Genomic DNA, 11606 nt, shown 5'->3' on the forward strand with positions numbered 1-11606 from the left:
ATTACTGATCAAAAATTTAGTTTTTACGGTAGGAAATTCTCTAAATATCTTCATGGAACATGATCTTTACTTAATATCCTAATGATTTTTGGCATAAAATAAAAATGGATAATTTTGACCATACAATGTATTTTTGGCTATTGCTACAAATATACCCCAGCGACTTAAGACTGGGTTTGTGGTCCAGGGTCACAAATTACAAAAGATTTCTGTTTCAAATAAGTGCTGTATATTTCAACAACACAATTGGTTTCAACATTGATAATAATAAGAAATGTTTCATGAAATCAGCATATTAGAATGATTTCTGAAGGATCACATAAAAAATATAAATATAATACATATAAATCATTACCTTTTCACTTAAACTCAAGTTTTGAATTATATAAATAACCTTGCAAAGCATTTTCACTAGTGGTCGACTTTTCAGATTCCACTATACATATTATTTATATGAAATTTTATAGACATAAAACATTGATTTGTTAAAGCACTCTCACTTTGTTGTCTCCAGGGCAAGACACGTTGGCGTTGTCACGAGGGGACAATGGATAGGTTTGTACCGCGGGGTCAGATATGAAATCTAGCGATGTTACTTTGTTTACGAGCGCCGAAGTAATTGCATATTTGGGGATGGAAATGCACAAACAAATTCTGGAATAATGTGGCCTTGCTAGGGTCATTAAGACGGCAGCATTGTTAGCTTTTACTGTGAAATATAGCTGTCTAGCGGAGCGCCTGGGGCGGGGAGGAAGCAGAGGATCTAGAGAAACACATTTCCCCTTTGCCTGCTGCTTTGAATGCTATTAATTTCATGCCTTGGATGAGTGAGCCGGGGCCCTTTTCTAGTGGACAAAAAATAAATCTAATATTCATGTTTTGATTGGCTTTTCTTCATCTTTGATATGGTTAAAATGTCATGATCTGCTTTTTCCTTCCTTTTTTTGTCTGAATGTCACATTCGGATACTCGTACGTGATTATTACAGAGAGTTTGCTTTCTTTGGTATGTAAATAGGGCATTGAAATTATGCAGCGTTCATGTGTTTCCCATACTGTGATGTTATTAGGTATAATCTGTAGCAGATTGGGATTTCCTCGCTTGTTTTTGTGCTCGCAAAGCTGCTAAACGGCCTCTTTTACAGTTGCGTTCTCAGCCATTCGTGGATGTCGATGCGACAAAAGGAACCTCCGGAGATTTTGTTGACTCCAGTTCAGATGGTTTGTGCAGTGTGAGAGGTGAGCAGCAGGAGACTGTCTGAGCCAGAAGGCAGAGCTGGCGTCAGGTTCCTGCTGTCATTTCCAGCTGCCTGCAATAGCCTCATCAGTGACATCACTTCTCCATCGCTAGCGCACCAGCTCAATCACACTCTCATCAGTATTCCACCCATAAGAGGATTTCTCCCTCTCCTTTCTTTTCTCTCACGACAAAGATCCATCGCCCGCTCGTGCCACCTAAACACTCAACCCCTTCGACTGCCGTTTGCCTTTGATGCCAGTAATTTGCTTGATATGGTCAAACGGTGGCACGTTTGGGGAATATTGACAGAGGATGAGGGAAAGCACACGATAAAGGCTTGTTCTGAGGATGAATGGAGCGTTCCTCCACTGTGCCCCAACCAGACTCCATTGGTCTTATCTGGGTCCCGCAGGCACACCTGATAACTCTGAAGGGCAGAGGGATCTTTTGGGGCTCACTAGCTGGACCTCTGTGCTTAATTGTGTCCAGTGAGAACCGATGTCCAATCTGTCCGTTGCAATTTAAGTATTTACGGAGGCCGAGTCACTGAGGCAATTTGGTTTCTCGCCACAGTTGTATTGGCCACGGTAGTCGGGTCATTGCGCATCAGTCCAGATTCGGATGGAGGGAAGGGGTTTTATGGCGACGGCTCGGTAATGCAGAATAAATAGAGGAGAGTGACCTTGAGCATAGTGAATAAGAGCATGTTGACTGGTGGAGAAAGCAACAAATAAACATGCCGGTGTAAACGCCTTGTGACAAAAGGGGTCACTCACCTAATTGATTTTGCTCTTGGAGGAGCAAATGTATGCAAGCTGTTTTTGTAGGGTCAGTGCATTTTGGGAAATTTCAAATGGCAAAACGCTACACTGTATTTTCCACACTGGCAGGAAAAGTGGACGTGATGTGGGCTAAATATATCCCTGCTGGAAACTTGGAGCGGGTTGAGATTCATTGATTAGAGGTGTCATTGAGTAAACTGCATTTTGCGTTATGATTATATTTATTATTCTGCGCATATAGAGGGACAACAAACCGCGAAATAAGAAATAAGACTCAATCATGTCGCATCTCTTACTTGGTGCAATTTTCCTCTATTACTGTCATCTTTAAGGACAAGAGTATGATAATATACGCTTTTTTCAAGCAGCTAATGCGAGAACCTATCGCATACGAAATGTGTATTGCATTTATGTCACTTTGTCTTCCAGCTCCTTGGGACGCATCTTGCTCAATGGCCAATCAAGAGCAGTTGTCTGTCATCTTGGCTGGAGAGAAAAGCTGATCCCCCGCTCGTGGAATTGTTCTGTCACTGGATGGATTGATTCATTCTTCGGTGTGCAGGGAGCACTAACAACTACTTGTCTCTCTCTGATTATATCTTAGCCCACCGATTATTGAGTTACAGACTCCAGGTACTGACCAAGTATTAATGTTTCTCATTGCTGTTCCTGCTTTCTATAAACCGAGGGTTTGGTGTTCTAAGATATTTCTAAGATTTGGTTGTGATTTTTGTCTCCAACAAGGACACAAAAGGCATGTTTAAACAATTCTCAACTGGTCACCTAAAAATTGTGGCAGGTGTGGTTTGATAGTGGACATCTGTGGGGAAAAAGCTAAACAAATGCAACTGAAAATATCAATCATGCATAGGCACTGGGAATGCACGATATATCCATACCATCAGCCATTTTTAAATGTAACATTGAGTATATAGTTTTGCATGTTAATTTTCCCTGTTTTTAGACAATGATGTCAAAACTAAAGTTAATGCTGTTACATGTAATATTTAGCAAATCCCAAAATGAATATCTATTATTCATCTCATACATTTTTAATGTTGTGATGCCTAAATTAACTGGTTACATTTGAAATTATAGATTTTTTTTTTAACGTTTTTTTAATTATTATTATTATTTTAGACAAAATTGTATGAAATAAAAATGAATTTGTCAAGGAAAATATTTTTATTGTTTGTAATTTAAGTATTCCTGAAATAATATAATAGGATAACATATTATATTTGTTTCTTTTTTACATCAGTGCATCACTAAAATTATGCTTAGATTCTGCACAACAGGTGTGTTCACTTGAGTGAAATGGAATGCTAGTCAGTAGTTATATACATATGAGAAAAAAAAAGAAAGTGATTTTCCTCAATAATAGTTCAACAAGGACACAAAAGGCATGTTTACTGCATTCCAGAGTTATGTTGTTTGAAAGAATTTCATTTTGAGTTTTCTTCATTTACATTCTTGCACCGAAACCCTCCATTCCGGCATTAGTCACTCGTCTTGCAGATTGCCGCAAACTAACTGGCAGATGGTAGCTTTGTGACGGGGGTATTGTCTCTGACATTATGTTAAGAGGGTTGCTCTTGATCGAGTAAACCATTCGAAGGCTCATAGAGGAGCTCAGCTGCATTTTGTCTGGGTGAAAAATCAGAGTCTATCTCTTATTCTTTGGTCAGCATATCTAGGCCCCATCCAGTGGCAATGTGTTTGTCACATGACTGACATACACAGTGTGACAGCCCCGAGCTAGGTGAAGGCAAGCTATTTCTACTCTGAATTCATACTGGCATTCTCCATTTTCTCAGCATAAAAGCCAGACAATGCTGGTGGATATTCATTTGATGTATCCCCGGTGGACAAAAAAAAAGAGATGCACTCTTGTGTGTGAATGTCTCATGCTCTCACTGTGCTGGGGGAGAAGTAAAATGGGTTTCGAGTAGTTCACAGTGATGGGAAATGTACAGTACTGCAGTGGGGTTGCATCTTCCCTGCTTTGGAACTGCATCAGTTAAGTCTGAACTCTTGAGCGGCGTGGAATGAATGTGCTCAGGTCATGCTCTCGGCCGTATTCTTCACATGTAAATGTGTCCGAGCGTGCCCGCGTGACTGCCTCTTGTCTGAAATTACCTTCACCCACTGCACTTTCCGAATGAGAAATCCGTTACAAAGGAAGAAATATGTTTGCAAAACACCAGAGGCTACATGACTAAAAATATAGCTAGTCTCCTAGGTGACTAAGCAAAGTTTTCACCGTCTCAAAGACATAAGCCTTTGACTTTGATATTCAAAGGACTTCTTTTTCAATAGCGTGGTGTCAAAATAAATATTGAGCTTATATATTTTGTAGCGTCTTCGCCCTGGCCTTATTTTGGCTGAGCGATTCGAATGATAATATTTTTAGTTTGTTTTGTTGTTGTTTTTGTTGTTTATTGTCTTTTTTTCCCCAAGTATGGCAGTAACCATGGAAACGTGCAATTAAATGAGGGTAGGAAACAGCAGCCAGGCCTGTATATGCTCTGAGCCAGTGTAGCCTGCATGTGTGTTCACTGGATAGAATCCTTTCACGCTCCATCTCACCCAGTAATGCGCTTTATGAATTTTGAAGCAAACATTTAGCACCGCATTTTTTCCCCTTCCTATTTTCCCTTCTTTTCTGCAGCGAACGCACAGCGCAGCATGTTTCCGACGACAAAGGTTATTATGTGGCTGCCGCCGCACTATTAAAGAGGAAAGTCATATCAATGGAGAGAATGAGAGAGGATCGGAGGGGAGCCAGTTAAATATTTCATGAAGGTTGTTTATCATGGTGTATGTATTACAGACTATACATAATTTAAGAAAGTAATATTGTGTCCCCCTACTTTGCTATTACTAACTCTTGTATTTTAATGGCGTGGAGAAGGGAAGGGGGGCTGTGTGTCAAATTATTGAGTGCTGCATTGTGGCATCCTAAAGTTCCCACTTCTCTCTTCCTGTCTCCAAAGCGCAGCTCACAGTTTCAATTGACTTACCTTCCCAATACAAGTTATCAGAGCGGGGCAAAGCCATTCTATTAAACGTAATAAACTCTGTAGAAGATAATGAGAGCTCTGCGTGGGTGCAACGGAATCAGGGATTGATCAGGGTGATGTGGCGAGGGTGGCTTTGGTGCAGCGGCGTGCTGTTGTTTGGCTGGTTAGCATGCACCCTTAGTGGCTGCTGGTAGATGATGTTGCTGTGCAAAATCTTATCTGCACAATCCTATCTATTGTTCCATTTCACTGGTGGAGTGAATCTCTTATTTATGTGTACACTATTTAATGCTTGATTGGAAAATTGTTTTGTGGTGTTCTTAATCATAAAAATATGTCTTTTGAATGATACATTACATTAAACAAATTAAACATTTCCCTTTCTTTGTGTTTTCAGTTAGCCTTTGGTTAACTAGCACAGTGCCAACAGTTTAAAAAAGAAGCTCTTGATTAGCAAGACATCAAAATAAATATACTTAAATGTATTTGAAATACATTTATTTCATGCTAAGTATACTACAAATACAAATAAAATACCCTGCAATTGTACTCTGCAGTTATACTTAAAGTCTGCTAAATTGGAACAACTAATTTTGTGCTTAATGCACTTTAATTGTGCAGAAATAGTGCTGAAGTACAATTAAAGATATGCTTAGTATATTTGATTGTGCTAAAGTGAAACTATTGCAAGTACACTTCAGGTACACTTTAAGTATTTTGCATTTAAAGACTGATATTATACAATTTTCATCAAAAGTGACATTAAAACACATTTTAGTCTTAATATTAAGAAATGTGCATTGTGCTCAAGTAGTACGCCAAATAAAGTTTAATTATAATTTTTATATCAGTAAATTTCGAGCTATCTGTCAGCAAATATGTTAATAGATTTTTAACTATACTATTTATTTAACTATATAAATTTATTTTAAATATATTACTTTTTTTTTATCATGATAGTAGCTTAGCATAGCGCTACCTGCTATCATAATAATGCCCCGTTAGCAAACATACATTACGGAGACTAGGGTGACCATATGTGCCATTTTTCCAGGACGCATCCTGGCCAGGATTTCTATGTTGCCTAAAATATGTAGGATTTGGCTTTGTTTGTGTGTGCAGAACGATCAGTGTATGACATCGGTTCCTTATGTTTTCGAAACGCTCTCGAGGTACTTTGAATCAAAGCAATATAGAAATCCTGGCCAGGACGCGTCCAGGGAAAAATGGCACGTATGGTCACCCTAACAGAGACATTTATTTAATGTATGCATTTTCACGAAGAAGATGTAATATTTAAGCCATTGGTAATACTGTACATCAACTTCAATACATCTGCCTAAACATTTCCTGTCAGAGGTTTTGTTTTTTGCGGGATTAGTTTTTCATTGCTTTCTTACATGTGACCATTTTCACACATGTATTTTTCTAAAAATTTAGTAAATTCAATGAATCGTTTTTTTCAGTGTAGGGATCTCCCAATCAGGTTTTTTGTGCCGCCGATCCAATCCGAGTCATTGAATATCCTGTATCTGCCGATACCGGGTTTAGATCCGATGCTTGTATATTCCTAGTGTTTGGTGCACAATTTAAGTACGTTTAAGTTATTAAAATCAATGCAATGTATACAGAGTTGTGCAGAGTGTAAAAGTAATGCACATACTGTATAAAGACATTGGTAGATGTAAACATGTTACAATGGTAGACATTGTAAACAGAATGTGTGATCATAATTATGAATATTCCTAGGACTACTGATATAAACTTCTTGCATTTTAGTGGAGATAAGCATGAAGCTTGCGGTGTCAGTATGCCATTGTCTGTCAGTCAAATCCAAAGCAAGACACAATTCATACCAACACATTATAACAACGACGTCTCAGATACAAGATACAAGTAAATGATAAAAGATTGAGTGACTGTTACAAAAGTGCGTATCAAATACACTGAACACGGAAGCTCAAACGTGTGTGATGTGCTAGAACAGACCTCACTGGTTCTTGTGCATCTCACATGCACATTTCTTCTTCTTTTGGTGTTAACGGCTGCTGAATGTGCGCGTTTGAGCGTCTTCTTTGCCTTTTAATGGCGGTTGGCAAATCAAATAGAAGGCGCATACTGACACCTACTGTACGACACTATAATAAAAATTGGGCTTGAGATAGCCGATACCAGTCAGTCAAAAAAAAAATGCTTGATTTGCCTCGAACCCGATTCAGTTCCAACTATTTAACATGTAGCATGTTGAAAGCTTTAGTTCCAACCACATAACACTGCAATGCTGTTTAAGAATGTTCGTTGTAACTATAGGTTTAGGGAAACACAAAATCGTTGAACTAATGATGGAACTTGCAACCATAGTTGGATAATGGTACTTTTGGGAAACACGCTCCAGGTTAGTGGGTAGTGAAGGGTTTGGGACTGTGTGTGTCATTGTTCACATGGCAAGTACAGTTCTGTGGTCCCAAGCTGGCACATTTCAGATTGCGTACTTCCATTGAGATTATTAGGAATGCTAACGGATTGCAGGAGCCTTAAGCACTAACTGATCAGCTGCCTGGCCCACATCCGCCCACTGCCGACACATTCTCTTTTTCCTGCTTTCTTTTTCTTTTTCTCCTTCTTTCATTTTCTGTGCCGTTGCCTGTTGAGACCTCAAGACAGTCATTTGCTCGCATTGAAGACAGACACAAAAGCCCATTCTCTTCATCAGTCTCCATTCCCGTATTGCAGGAGATTTCTTCAGCGAGCTCTAACGAGCCCTCAGCACCCACAACATGGTGGAATAGAGGTCAATGACTCTTGCATCCATCAATATTATGTTCAACATTCCGTCCTGATGCCCAAGGCATTTTATACACAAATGGAAGAAATATGAATGCTGCTCGAGATAATCACTGTGAAACTCAGGAGTGTGAAGGAGATGGCTGGAATTGTTTTATTGATTTGGCTGTAAAGGTATGAGCAGTGCTGCACCATGTGTTGCCACGTTGATGGATGAGGCTCCGTGGCCCCACTCCAGAATAAAGAACATATCCCTGTTTTAGGTAAAGGTGGTGGAAGGCAGGACGAAATCGAGATGGCAGCTCTAAATGTGCCCGACAGCGTTCATCATGCTGCCTTTGTCTTACAACGACAGGCCACCGAACGGTATACCCATCGGCAGGCCACCCAGCACGCAGAGGAAAGCCCCACTTGCATTTCAATCATACCGACAGCGGTTACGGCGTGATCCCAAAGGTATTCCTGAGTTTTGGTATTGGCAATCTGCGTATTAACAAAATTACATGGCTGCAAACGAAGCGGCTACAAAGCAACAACGCCACGCTTCTGTCACGCCGCCTCTCGCCTCATTAATTTAAATCATAAAGTATCAGTTCAATTAGATAAGCATTCATCTGCCATAGATTGTGATCTTAATTCTTGCCAGGGCTCCGCCGGTGTGTCACACGGTTTTGAACTTGAGAGTTTTCCGTGGATTAGTAGCGAGATGGAATTTTCTCTCTCAAAAGGCAGAGGAGTCACTTCCATTACCCATCTCCCTCAATTAGGCTCTGAGGTAGGGCGCAGCTCCGGGCGTCAAGGCCCTGACCGGCTCTCCTGGGGAAAGCAACTGTTAAGTGCTTCAAAGTTGTTCTAAGTAAATAAGATGATGAAACAGCCCAGGCTGAATCAGGGAGGACGGCAGAGTAATAAATGAAAGCAATAAACAGAATCTGATGAGATTATCCTAAGATAATAGTCTAGAAGGCTAACTCTGAATTGCATTGCTGTTCATATTTGAATATATATTGAGTTTCTCAGTGCACGCTAATCTCTCTATTGACTTCTTTTTTTTCATTGCACAATGGAAAGCCACAGCCCCTGAACTTTTCCGACAAATACGAGTTATTGTCACCATCAGGCAATTTGGCGATCAAGCGGTGTCTCTTATTTAAAGAGGGAGGAGGTAATTACGGGAATGGCGAATAAATAATTTGTGCAGATTTAAACAGCCGCGCAGACAATGAAGAGATGAGGCAGGCCCCCCGCCAGGAGCTACGGAGAGAGAGAGAAATCCTCTTAGCTTATTCCTGGATATACTGTACGTGACCAACGATCTCCTCGACCGCTTTGCCTTGTCATCGTTCAACGTGTCAACGTTACAATTATTACTTAACCGATTCAGAGGCCCTAGCTCAAAGGTAAAGCTGTTACGCGTAATAGGAACAAATTAAACAGATGAAAATGAAATCGAAATGTCTCCTTTCAGTTCTCCTCGGCATTGTGCACCCCTCTCATTTAATGCACTCTTATCGCACAGGCATGAAGAACAGCATATTCAATAATGGCAATTTATAGAGACTGCCGCTTGCCTCTGCTACCTACGGCCCAGATTCTATCAGCTTATCGTAAGAGTCGTCCTTGACGCGCTACAGTATATGTGCACCTAACTCGCCTGCATGTCTTCCGTGAAATACTAAGACTGTGATAACCGTGTAGCGGCATCTGTCAATCACAGCACGGGACAAATCAGTCAGAAATTAAATTAAATAAGACGAGAAAGCGGAAATAAGGGAACGAATCTACGCCACACAGATGTCTCCAACACTGTTTGTGCTCATAAGAACGAGAACTGAATAATCCCATTAGTGACCTGGTTGGAAGCAAGAGGCGCTGTGGAAACAAATGGCATGTTGCCAATTTTAATTTGTGTAAACGTATAGGGGTGCGCCCGAGGAGACCTGGATGAACGGTAACCCATTACTGATATTGTGTTGGAGGCTCATAAATAACCATAAATGTTGCCAAGGAGGAATCTCTAATCCACTGTACGCAACTGTCCATCTTTCTAGCCTCTGTCCTCCTCCTGTCCCCTTGCTCTCATTTGCACCTAAAGTGGGATGCTGTGTGTTAACACACAGGGCCCTACAAGGTGGCCTATTTTGTAATGTGTTGGGTATTTAATGCATGAGGGAATAGCGTCACGGCTTGAGGAACGGCACCGAAAGAAAAAAATAAATAAAAAAAGTGGGGCTCTATGGTGTCTCTTAGATGAAAAGGATTAAAGTCTGCTGTTACATTTCATTTCAGTCAAGTGCCATTTCACTGGAGGTCTAAAAAGCGATTAAAAAAATTCAAATGCTAGACTCCCCAAACATGATGCGTTTTGCTTGAAGGACGGCTGTCAGCTAATAAACATCCCAGAGCTATTAGTTCATAATTTTGGCACTTACGGTGGGGAAAAAATGTTCGGATGACACTGCTGATGATGAAATGATAAAAAGGCTGCATGCATAAAAATGCCCTAATAAACATTGTGAGGCGCTAAGAAATTGGAATGTCAGGGCAGGATGGAATACATATTAAACATCATGTCTCACGGCACTTCAAAGCAGCAGGGATGTAGTTACACAGAGGTCACCTATGACAAGTCCTTTAGTCTCCCTGCCTGATGCAGCTCTGTGGGGGCTGCTGCTAACCCAATTTATGTAGACTGTCACCAGGATTTTGCAGCGGTGACTGCTATCACACTGATCTACACTAGCCTCCTGCTGCTCACCAGGAAAAAAAAGGGAGATATTTTCTTGTCATAGGGTTGTCAGATGTCACAGTTGCCAAGGACCTTGCAGTCGACTAATGCCTTTCAAGTTCTCGACCTCATGCCAGGGATGGGGTAAGTCCGGGAGAGGCCTCATGCTAAACTTATCAGCAGTGACTGCTAAGAGGCATGAGATTGACTACTGTGATTGCATTTCATATCAAAGGCAGGGCACTGTTAGAGTGGACTACTTAATACAATGGGGTTAACGACGGGGGAATTCATGTGCTATCCGACGGCAATGTATATCTGTCAGATCTGTAAGAGGATAAAGAAGATGGCTAAGGAGGTAATGACACAGATATGGATGCAGGAGTGGGTTTATTGTTTTAGCTTGAAATAAAGTGGAGACTGAGGAGTGCTGCAACACACAGAATTTGTCAAAAAAAGATGCGTATAAATTTGGTGGCTGCATCTAAAATCACATACTTGCTTACTGTATAGTAGGCGAAAAACAGTATGTCCGAATTCACAGTATTCAGGAATTAGTAGGCAAAAAGTCCACAGATAAAGTACCGTTTCTGGCAAGATTTTGATGTGTGCATCTGATGGACACTTTACTATCCCATGAGGCCACGGGGAAAGGATTTGTGAATGACGGTGAAGCGACACAATTGATGCTGGTAGGTCACAAAATAATGACAACATGACAAATGTTGAACGTCCGGATTTATTCATACTACACACATTCGTGCTATATAGAAAATAGAAAATAACTTTATCAATATTTTTAATCTGTAGAACACAAATACTGCCATTTATATCAGTGAGTTAAAGTAGTTTATAAATTCACAAAGGTCCATGGACTGTGTAAATTAATGTAAAGTACAAAGAGTGTGGTTGTTAAAACCCTCGGTTGTAACTGTAATTGGGCATTTTAAATTGTATGCATGCACTTTGATAATCAAATTTAACTTATTTTAATATCATAATTTATACACTGTAAAAAAAATAGTTGTTTCAACTTAAAATAATTTGTTA

At 40.2% G+C, this 11606-nt stretch overlaps 1 protein-coding gene across 9 annotated transcripts in view; it reads left to right on the plus strand.

Moving 5' to 3' along the window:
• The window catches only part of rbfox1 (RNA binding fox-1 homolog 1), a 298167-nt gene that overhangs the window by 19883 nt on the left and 266678 nt on the right, over positions 1-11606 (plus strand). The gene's annotated exons all lie outside the window — the stretch shown is intronic.

The sequence above is a fragment of the Onychostoma macrolepis genome, chromosome 03 (genome assembly GCF_012432095.1).
Source record: "Onychostoma macrolepis isolate SWU-2019 chromosome 03, ASM1243209v1, whole genome shotgun sequence".
NCBI lineage: Eukaryota > Metazoa > Chordata > Actinopteri > Cypriniformes > Cyprinidae > Onychostoma > Onychostoma macrolepis.